The following is an 11,736-nucleotide window of genomic DNA, read 5'->3' on the forward strand; positions in this document are numbered from 1 at the left end:
AAAACCGCGAAAAGCGGTTGAAAAACCGCCGTCGGCTCACCGGGGACTCGGTCGAACAGGCCCGGATCGTGAACAGGGCGGCCGAGGGCAGCCCCGAAGTCCCAGGGTGGAAGAGAGCCGACTGCAGGGGCCAGAGGCGAACCCCACCTCGCAGCAGGTCGAGGACCGCGAGGCAGCCCCAGGAGCAGGTCGCGGTGAGTCCGCGAAGGTCCGGAACCGCGGGCCGCAGGTGGAAACGGCGCCCCGAAGGACGCCTGGGCAGCAGGGCAGCCCAGACAGGAGGTAAACAAACCTCCTCTTCCTCCTTCACGACCGCGGCGATCGAATGCCGCGGTTTCGCAAAAAACCGCAAAAAAGCAGTGAAAACCGCAAAAAACGGTTAAAAACCGCTTGCGGTCGTGAAGGGAAGCGAGGGAGATGGAAAAATTTGAGTGAAACTGCAAAAAGCAGCTCACAAAAACAGTAAAGGCATATGGGCCAGATGGGTGGGGCCGGGTGGGTGGGGCAAGTTAGGCCTAGCCAGCGGGAGCTCGGAGAAACACGTCTGTTCGCTCCGAGCGGCTCGGAGCGAACCCCAGTCAAACTCCCCGCCTGACACTGTCCTCGGAACAGATCGTGCAGGCCTTCCGCAAAGCCCGAAGGATCACGGAGGCCCCCGCACTTGGCGCTAGAAGCGTGGACAACACAATGGTCCGCTTTCCGCTCCACCGAGTAAGTAAAGAAACGATGAGAGTAGTGGTATTTCACTGACGGCCACGAGGACCCCGCCGAAACGAGGCCGTATCCCGCGACCTCCCACTTATGCTACACCTCTCATGTCTCTTCACAGAGTCAGACTAGAGTCAAGCTCAACAGGGTCTTCTTTCCCCGCTGATTTTGCCAAGCCCGTTCCCTTGGCTGTGGTTTCGCTAGATAGTAGATAGGGACAGTGGGAATCTCGTTAATCCATTCATGCGCGTCACTAATTAGATGACGAGGCATTTGGCTATTACGTTTTTATTTCCAACATTGTACACATGTATATATGTTGGGACACTGCCCCCGCCGGCCAGTTTGCAACAATCTTGCATGTCGGGCCCAAGTTTGGGCGCGAAGACATTCTTTTTCTTTTTATTTGAAAATGGGTACATCACATGTCCTTGACAGGGGGCTCATAAAAAAAGTAGTCAAAGAGGAAAAATAGAAAACATAAATATAGATACAATGGAAAAGGGGGGTAAGGGAACAAAACAGAACACATAGTAAGAGAAAAAAAAAGGTGGTGACTACCTCAGAAGGGTCGGCTTACCCACACGAATTCGTCAGGTGCCTTTGGACTAATGAAAGTTATTCATTAGATATTTAATAGGTACAGACCGCCTCGTGGCCTCGTGGCAGAGCGCCCGCCTCGGCTTCGGGAGGTGATGGGTTCGACTCCCGCCACCGGCCGGGTACCCACCGGTTTTCTCAAAATGGGTACAAGCTATGGCCCGGCCTGGTGCTCGGCTTACTAGGGCTACATTGCTTGGGAAAGGAGCCTGCGCCTTCAAATCCCGTCACTGTGGGCAGAGAGTCGTGTGCACAAAGCGAATCATAAGATCAAGGCCACGCTTGTACCGAAGCGTGGCCTTGTGGTAGAGTATCCGCTTCGCATTCGGGAGGTGCTGGGTTCGATCCCCAGTGCCGCCGGGTACCCACCGGTTTCTTTAATGGGTACAAGATTTCCCCTGGCCTGGTGCTCGGCTCTTCTAGGGTGAGATGCTTGGGAAAAGGGTCTTAGACCAAACAGTTGCCTTGACGGATGAGTGATAAGTTCCCCCGCCAAGCAACCATAAGTCCGCCTCGTGCGGCATAAGCCCAATATGTGGCCCTTTTTTTTTCACTTCTCCCAAACGTACACCCCTAAAGGAAGCCGAGCGCCAGGCCGGGGGACGCTTGTACCCTTTTGACCGGTGGGTGCCCGGCGGTGGGTTGGTTTCGAACCACCCACCTCCCGCAGCCGAGACGGGCGCTCAAACCACTAGGCCACGACTGCGGTTTCGCTTTGTCTACACGACTCTCTGCCCACAGTGACGGGATTTGAAGGCGCAGGCTCCTTTCCCAAGCAATGTAGCCCTAGTAAGCCGAGCACCAGGCCGGGCCATAGCTTGTACCCATTTTGAGAAAACCGGTGGGTACCCGGCCGGTGGCGGGAGTCGAACCCACCACCTCCCGAAGCCGAGGCGGGCGCTCTGCCACGAGGCCACGGCTGCTCTGCCGCAGCCGCAGTCGTGGCCTAGTGGTTTGAGCGCCCGTCTCGGCTGCGGGAGGTGGGCGGTTCGAAACCAACCCACCGCCGGGCACCCACCGGTCAAAAGGGTACAAGCGTCCCCCGGCCTGGCGCTCGGCTTCCTTTAGGGGTGTACGTTTGGGAGAAGTGAAAAAAAAGGGCCACAAATTGGGCTTATGCCGCACGAGGCGGACTTATGGTTGCTTGGCGGGGGAACTTATCACTCATCCGTCAAGGCAACTGTTTGGTCTAAGACCCTTTTCCCAAGCATTTCACCCTAGAAGAGCCGAGCACCAGGCCAGGGGAAATCTTGTACCCATTAAAGAAACCGGTGGGTACCCGGCGGCACTGGGGATCGAACCCAGCACCTCCCGAATGCGAGGCGGATGCTCTACCACAAGGCCACGCTTCGGTGGAGATGGAGTATTGTGCTGCATAAGATCTCTGTCTCTTCAGCCGGGCTCGGTTGGCGTGAGCCTGTAAAGCAAGCCAAAGGCTGGCTGAGGTTGGGTTCCTAAGCGCATGGGTGAACTCTCACCCGAGGCGGCCCTATTAAAATAGGGCTAATCTGTGCTCCCTAAAGGGTGTACGGCGCCTCGGGGCTGGCGGTGCTCGGTGTGTGGTGAGCCGCAGCCCCACCCAAAACGTTAGCAGCCTCGTGTCAGGGCTGGATTGACTGGGGTGTTGTGTCTATCACAACACCACCGCCTGCTGTCGGCTGCCAACCGGAGGGTTGGCTACCTGGCTGCAGTTGAAAAGCTGTGACTGGGGCTGTGGTGTACTAGGGTTGCTCCCAGGCCGGCTAACACTGGGAGGGATAGCGTCCTCCTGTTACCTAGCGGGGTGTGATGGCACTGGCGATGAAGGTCCTGAGGCGAAACGCTGGGAGTGGTTGCGTACTCCTGTAATCCAGTGAAATAGGAGGCGATGCTAATGCATCCCAGGACCTTGATCCTGGGAAGGGTCTGTGGTGATCCTATCCCAGTACTAAAGCGAGAGAGTTCATACGCTGCGGCAGTCTAGGGATAGGCTGCTGTGGCTAAGTCTCCAGCAGATTCGCTGCAGGGAAATCCCCGCTGACTAAAGTCATCAGGGGTAGGGGCATCCCTGTGTAACCCGTGTCCGAAGACCACTCGGGAGCGCTGCTGGGGTCTGCCCTCGTTCCCCCTCCGGGAAACCAGGGCCATCTCTGGGAAACGCTGAGGCCTTCGGGCGTCTCAGTAGGCTAAGAGAGCGAGGGCAAAGCGAAAGCAGAACTGGCGCTTGCGTCCCTTGAGAGTCTGTGAGTAGTACCGTCGTGAGACCGGACGGGTGTGGGATGAAGCCCACACTCGCACTGCGGGTACGTAGGCGGTAGGTCCTGCTTGCAGGGCCGGCGTCAAATCCAAGACGCTTAATAAAAGTTGGTAGAATCGGGCTCCCGCTTGCAGTGCGGCGCGAAGGGATTACCCGAAGTCGAGGGCGCTTCGGCGTCTGGCAGGGGTGCACATCACAGAGGTGCACCACGGGGAGTAGCGACCCCGCCTGTCCGAAGCTCGTGGGTTGGACCCACACACGACCATCGGGGTGGCAGTAGTACGCCAGTCCGCCACGCTCGATGGGAGGGCTTTCGAGCCCGAGGAAGACCAAACCTAAATTGGTACAAGAGCAGTCTCTGGTGAGGGGGCGCACCAAGCACTTTGTGCAAGAGACTTGCACTTGGGAAGTGGCCTGGCCCTGGCCTAGTCTGTGTATGGCCGGGGGAAGCTATTTTGGCAGGCCGAAAACTTCTTTGCAAGACGTAGTAAGCCCTGCAAGGTCCTGGGCCTCTCGTTTGGTGCACGTGGGCTCCTTTGTGCTGGTACTAGGAGGGCAGCAAAGCAACTGGGACTATCAGAAAGGGATTTAATTTGGTTAAGTACCCGTGCTATTATTGGCACACTAATCGTCTTAAGCAGATTTGCTAAATTAGTATGATTTGCTGCCCCCCTCCCAGCTCATCCGTGTTAGGTCATCTCATTTGTTTGCATGTGTTACATAGTGTTTTTTTTCTTTTTCACATAGCTTCGCGAGTAAACAGGTAGGACGTTTTTTCCCAGTCAGCTTTGTATGTAAACATATAGGTTGTGCTTTATTTGGCTTCGCGGGCAGGCGTGTGAGTATCCATACAGCTGTGCGCTTCGTTTTAGCTTCGCGTGTAAACATATAGGCCGTGTTTCACTTAGCTCCGCGAGTAAACATGCAGGTATTTATATAGTCATACGTTTTTCAGTTTCAGCTTCGCGTGTAAACATGTGGGTACTGATATGCTTGTCCGCCTTGCCTCAGCTTCGCGTGTAAACAAATAGGCCGTGTTTTACTTAGCTCCGCGAGTAAACATGTATGTATGTAGGTTTTTTTCAGTTTCAGTTTCGCGTGTAAACGTGTAGGTACTTATATGCATTATTTTAGCTTCGCGTGTAAATAAATAGACTGTATTTTAGTTAGTTTCGCTAATAAAACTTTTTTTTTTTATTTATTTATTTATTTATTATTATTATTTTTTTTTTTTTTTTTTGGGTGAATGATTGTATGAATGGGAATCGCCTCACTCTCACCACTTTGTAAGTGGCAGTTGCCACAATATAGAGATCTTTCCTAGCACACAAATGCTACAGTAGGGAAACCTGTACCTATTAAATATCTAATGAATAACTTTCATTAGTCCAAAGGCACCTGACGAATTCGTGTGGGTAAGCCGACCCTTCTGAGGTAGTCACCACCTTTTTTTTTCTCTTACTATGTGTTCTGTTTTGTTCCCTTACCCCCCTTTTCCATTGTATCTATATTTATGTTTTCTATTTTTCCTCTTTGACTACTTTTTTTATGAGCCCCCTGTCAAGGACATGTGATGTACCCATTTTCAAATAAAAAGAAAAAGAATGTCTTCGCGCCCAAACTTGGGCCCGACATGCAAGATTGTTGCAAACTGGCCGGCGGGGGCAGTGTCCCAACATATATACATGTGTACAATGTTGGAAATAAAAACGTAATAGCCAAATGCCTCGTCATCTAATTAGTGACGCGCATGAATGGATTAACGAGATTCCCACTGTCCCTATCTACTATCTAGCGAAACCACAGCCAAGGGAACGGGCTTGGCAAAATCAGCGGGGAAAGAAGACCCTGTTGAGCTTGACTCTAGTCTGACTCTGTGAAGAGACATGAGAGGTGTAGCATAAGTGGGAGGTCGCGGGATACGGCCTCGTTTCGGCGGGGTCCTCGTGGCCGTCAGTGAAATACCACTACTCTCATCGTTTCTTTACTTACTCGGTGGAGCGGAAAGCGGACCATTGTGTTGTCCACGCTTCTAGCGCCAAGTGCGGGGGCCTCCGTGATCCTTCGGGCTTTGCGGAAGGCCTGCACGATCTGTTCCGAGGACAGTGTCAGGCGGGGAGTTTGACTGGGCTGGGTGGGTTTGTTCCCAGCCCAGCATTGGGTTCCTGGGCGGCAACCAGCGCCAGCCTGGCGTTGGTTCGCTCCGAGCGGCTCGGAGCGAACAGACGTGTTTCTCCGAGCTCCCGCTGGCTAGGCCTAACTTGCCCCACCCACCCGGCCCCACCCATCTGGCCCATATGCCTTTACTGTTTTTGTGAGCTGCTTTTTGCAGTTTCACTCAAATTTTTCCATCTCCCTCGCTTCCCTTCACGACCGCAAGCGGTTTTTAACCGTTTTTTGCGGTTTTCACCGCTTTTTTGCGGTTTTTTGCGAAACCGCGGCATTCGATCGCCGCGGTCGTGAAGGAGGAAGAGGAGGTTTGTTTACCTCCTGTCTGGGCTGCCCTGCTGCCCAGGCGTCCTTCGGGGCGCCGTTTCCACCTGCGGCCCGCGGTTCCGGACCTTCGCGGACTCACCGCGACCTGCTCCTGGGGCTGCCTCGCGGTCCTCGACCTGCTGCGAGGTGGGGTTCGCCTCTGGCCCCTGCAGTCGGCTCTCTTCCACCCTGGGACTTCGGGGCTGCCCTCGGCCGCCCTGTTCACGATCCGGGCCTGTTCGACCGAGTCCCCGGTGAGCCGACGGCGGTTTTTCAACCGCTTTTCGCGGTTTTCGTCGCGATTCCGCGGCCCGGGACTTAGCTGCGGCGGCCTTTGGCTGCCGTCGAGGAAGAAGAAGAGCAGGCTGTCCTCCCGGCCTTCTCGGCTGTCCTGCTGCTCCGGGCCGGTTCCGGTCGCGATTTCCGGTTGCGGCTCTTGGTCCCGGTCCATCCCGCGACCGCCGCGACCGCCTCCTGCGGCCGCCGCGCGGTTTTTCGAGCCATTTTGCAGGCCAGCTTCGGGTGGCCGTTCCCGAGGTTCCCGGTGGGCGGTTCCCGAGTTCGCGGCCGCGCGCGCTCTCTGAGCCTCGCGCACGGGTTCGCCTAAGTCCGGCCCCGCCCTGTCGCGCTGGTTGCCTGGCTGGCTTTCGCCGGCGGCGGCAACCATGAGTAATTCTCGTTCGCCGCCCGCGACCCCGCCGTCGGGGGTCGGCCTTCCCACGGTGGCCCTTCATCGTCTCTCGCCCGACCCGTCTTCGGGTTCGGCCGCTTCCGCGGCGCGTTCGCCTGCCGCTTCGTCGCCGTTCTCGGATGGCGGCGACGCAATCTTGGAGAACGTACCCGAGCCCGGTGGGGATGCGGCGTCGCCTGTCGCTGTCGTTTCGGACGTCGCGGATCCCGACGTCCCCGAGTCCCCGCAGCGCCCGCAGTCGTCCGGAGGGGTCCACCCACCACCTGGACCTCCTGCGCCCGCGCCCCCTCTGGGGACCGATGGCGCGGAGGGCGTTGCTCCGGCGTCTCCTCCCGCGGCATCCCTGCTCAACCTGGGGTTCGCGGCGATGCCGGACTTCGGGGAAGTCACCGCTCTGCAGGACCAACTGGTCCAATACCTCAACACCGCAGAGCACAAGATTCCGGTGGCTCACAGGGTGGCCATTACTAACATCTTCGGGGAAGTCATCTCCCGTTGCGCCCGCTACCAGGCGCTTGCGTCTGATGCGCGCGGACGTGCGGAGGTCCTCCGTGCGATGTGGTCCGCAGAGCGGAAGGAGTCCGCCGACGCACGGGAGAGGGCCTCCGTCGCCGAGGCGCGCATGCACGTCGCCCCGCCACCGCCTGCGCGACCCACCTTCGCCGACGTCGTTGCGGGCTCTGGTGGACCGTCCGCAGCGCGGATGGGGGCGTTTCCACCGGCTACCGACCCCGGCGGCCTGCGACTCACGTCGACGGAGCGGCAAGTGGCCAACCATGTTGCTTTTTTGACACCTCTCACACCCAACACCACTTCACCACAACAGCTCATTCAAACGCTTAAAGCGAATATTACTCCAGAGGACGCCGGCATTGGGCCCGTTACGCTCCGTCCCACGGCCGCCGGGGTCACGGTTCTCGCGCGTGACCGCGACACCATAGCGAACCTGCGAGCCGCGGTTGAGGGCAATGCGGTCACGCGCGCCGCTGTTGCTGTGCGGATTGCGGAGCGTCGTCGTCCGCACGTACGGGTCTGGGGTGTGGACCCTGACGTTGCGGACGCCGACTTGGTCCGAAACATCGTTTCCAAAAATCCAGAACTCAACCTTGATCCACAGACGGTCGTCCGGCGTTACTCTTTTAGATCGCGTGACGGCACAAAAACTCACATCATTTCATTGCCTGGAGAGGCCTTCAAAAGAGTATTGGCGCGGGGACGACTTACCATCGGCTGGTCCTCGGCAATGGTGGCCGAGGACTTGCACGTCCCCATGTGTACATTCTGCGCCACATACGGCCACTCGCGCCGTCATTGCCGCTCGAGTGGGGACGCCGGACGGGCCGTCTGCACAAAGTGTGCAGGAGGGCACACGGTGGCCGATTGCCCCGTGTCGCCGGACGATTCGGCGGTCGCGTGTGCTGCGTGCCGCCGTGCGGGGAGGGACGGACCGCCTCACAGAGCGGGTTCACCTCAGTGTCCCGTCCTCGTTGCGCGGCTGGCCAGGTTGCGCTCCCGCACGGATTATGGCGCAGCTTGACCCCGCGGCCTTCTGGGCGCTCCAGGGGGGAGCCGGTTTTTTCCTCTCCACTGTTTCTTTTCCGTATTGTGCTGTGCCCCGTTCTTCGACGTTGGCACGGTACAGTCCCATTACACACATTTTATCTCATCGTCTTTTAAAGGATTCGACCTCTTTTTTCTTTTACGCAAATTCCAACCGTCATGTCTCATTCAATCACCACTTTTCTTTTCTTTTTTATCTTTTTCAACCTAACTCTCTCGAACTCCTATCCTCCTTAAACCGGCTTCCCCCTTACGCCGCACATGTCACACGTATTTCGTCCATTTCATACCTCATGCACACAACATCTGCCACACAACAAACACAAACACAACAAGTCTTACACACATTTCACACACCACACGCATCACACATTTTTCATTCATCTCGCATCTTTCCCCTCACGTTGCATTGGTCATCCCCTGCACTCCCCTCTCCTAGCCCAAAACACACCATACCTTTTAACACGTCACCATTCACACGGGTCGCTTCCGCCAATCCCACCACTACAAATCTAACGTTCTCACTCGCACTATTGGTTTCTCTACACACACATGGCCACTACACCTAAATTTTCATTCATACAAGCCAATCTAGACCACAGCAGGAACGCGACCCCAGCACTAGTAGAATCACTAAGCATAAACAACCACACGTTCGCACTCGTTACAGATCCATACACACGGCAGGACACAGTGCAGGGGATACCTCCCGATTGGTCCATCTTTCACGCCACCTCGAAACCACGATGCGCCATCATTGCCCGTCACCCCGCATTCGATCTTTTCCCCATTTTAGTTACACCGCGCGTCGTCGCGTTGGTCTGCACGTCGGCCACTGCTTCATTTCTTCTTATCACCGCATACGCACCGCCACACTTTCCAATGAGTCCTACACTCGACGACATTAGACACGCACTAATACTAACGGAGGGGATCCCCGCAGTGGTGGCGGGTGATTTCAATGCCAAACACGCCGCCTGGGGGCCGGAGCTGTGCGACGCGCGGGGGGGGGAGCTCCTGCGTTTCGCCATGGCTTCCGGCCTCATCATTTTAAATGACCCTGCGTCCCCTCCGACCTACACCACGCCATACACAAACAGCTGGATAGACGTCACACTGGCGTCGCCGCCTTTGGCGTTGGCGGTGACCCAGTGGGATGTCTCTGACACCATCACTTTTTCGGAACACAAACACATCATTGTTCACTTCGGTTCCGCGGTTGCTTCGAGCCAGGAGAGGCGCCTCACGCACCGCGGTACATCACGCGTTTTAAATGCACTGGCTTCATCATCATTCTTCACAGCAGTGGCCGGTGCAGACCTCGCCTCTTCATCCTCATTGGAACATATTGTCACTAAATTTTACATGATATATGATCGTCTCAGACACAAACACTCTTCTACACGTCCAGCTCCACGCACATCATCCCACACGACAGATTGGTGGACCCCAGAATTGACTGCTGAACGATCTAAAGTCAGGGCCATGCGCCGCCGTTACCAGCGCACTACAGACCACACACTCAGACAATATTTCACCACACAATACTACACTGCACTCAGAACATATAGAAATAACATTGCAGCCGCACGTGACACAAACATACGAAACTTAGCACGCCATTCACTTAAATCGACCATCTACGGTCGCTCATTTCAGTCTGCCTTTTGCAAATTACGCTCACCAGTCGTGTTGCCCCCCATCCGTCGGCCCGATGGCGACCTCACATCATCAACAAATGAAACGGCACAACTATTACTCGATACACAAACAGCAACAGATGACACGTCACAAGACGACACTCACCACACCTCCGTGCGGGCGGCTGCGGCGGCACCCAACTTGGGAGGGCCCGATGACCCGCCGTTCACTGTCGGGGAGATTTCTCTGGCGGTGGCCCGGTTGCGCCAGGGCGCGGCGTCCGGGTTAGATGGCTTAACGGTCAGGGTCGTTCGGGCCCTCTGGGACATGCACCCTCGCTTCATCTCATTCATATTTAACGAGGCCCTGAGATTGGGTCATTTTCCGGCGGTCTGGCGGCGCGGGAGAATAGTTTTTCTTCCGAAGCCCGGCAGACCGCCTGATTTGCCTCAGTCTTATCGTCCCATCGTCATGAATTCGACGCTGGGCAAAGTGCTGGAGCGCTTGCTCTACGGACGGCTGTACCACTTTCTTGCACGAGAGAACCTACTCCACACAAACCAATTCGGATTCACTAAACAGCGAGGAGCGGTGAATGCTCTTCACGCTCTCGTAACCAAAATTAGAGGGTATAGGACAGACGGTCTCCACGCACTACTCGTCTCCATTGACTTTCGTGGGGCTTTCGACAGTGTTTGGCACCCCCTGGTCCTGGCTTCACTAGGCCGTTGGGGCTGCCCGAGAAATCTCTGTGCGCTGCTGCGGTCTTTTCTATCTGACCGAGAGGTGGTTTACCGCTGCAGAGCGGGCGACGCGGTTGCGCGTCCCACCTTGGGCAGTCCACAGGGTTCTCCGCTGTCGCCCCTACTTTGGAACATTGTGGTGCGTGGATTACTCGAGCAGCCGATGCCAGAGGGTGTGTCGCTACAGGCGTATGCAGACGACGTTGTCGTTCTTGTGCCTGGACCGTCAAGGAGGGTCCTACAGGACTTGGCGGAGGATGCACTCGGCCGGGTGGCGACGTGGGCGCGAATGGCGAGGGTTGCCATTAGTGCGGAGAAGACGGTTTGCCTCCTTGTTTCCCCTCCTAGAGGAGGCATGGGGCGCACTCCTCCCACCGTTCGTCTCGACGGCACGGTTCTGAAATTCAGGCCTGCCGTCCGGATACTCGGTGTCTTCTTCGACCGCACCCTCTCGTTTTTGGCACACGGCGACCACCTCAAGGAGCGTGCCGAGCTGCTTGCCGCACGCCTTGGGACCTTCCTGCGGTTAAGTGGCGCACCGGCACCGGCCCAGCTCAGAGAACTTTACCAGCAGGTAGTCTTGCCCGCCCTCTCCTATGCTTCCCCCGTTTGGTGGACTGAGTGTCCCCACTCGGGTCTTCGAGCCCGGCTGGTGTCTGCGCAGCGGGCCCCGCTAATGGCGTTGGCGGGTGCCTACTCCACCACTAGCACTAGGGCTCTCCAAATTCTTTTGCACGCGGCCCCGCTTCAGTTCGACCTCGACAGGCTGAATGCGGAGTTCAGGCTTTTCGTGCTACGATTGGACACAACATTCGGACAAAATTCATTTCGTGCAATGGATGTGGCCCAGCCGTTTGATGATGCGCTCCAGCATCCGTCGGAGGTGCTTTCATTTGGGTTCGTCCGTTTGGACGTGGCGGCGGCGGAGGCGGCGGCGTCGTCTCCGGTGTTCCACGTCTACACGGATGGCTCATACACACCGACGGCTGCCGGCGCCGCGTTCGTCATCATTACTCCATCACACCATATATCATCTGTCGGCCGCTTCAGGGTAGAGCTCCCTACATCAGCTTATGGCGCAG

Source organism: Amblyomma mixtum, unplaced genomic scaffold (assembly GCF_055824585.1).
Source record: "Amblyomma mixtum isolate Tamu unplaced genomic scaffold, ASM5582458v1 scaffold_21, whole genome shotgun sequence".
NCBI classification, from domain to species: domain Eukaryota; kingdom Metazoa; phylum Arthropoda; class Arachnida; order Ixodida; family Ixodidae; genus Amblyomma; species Amblyomma mixtum.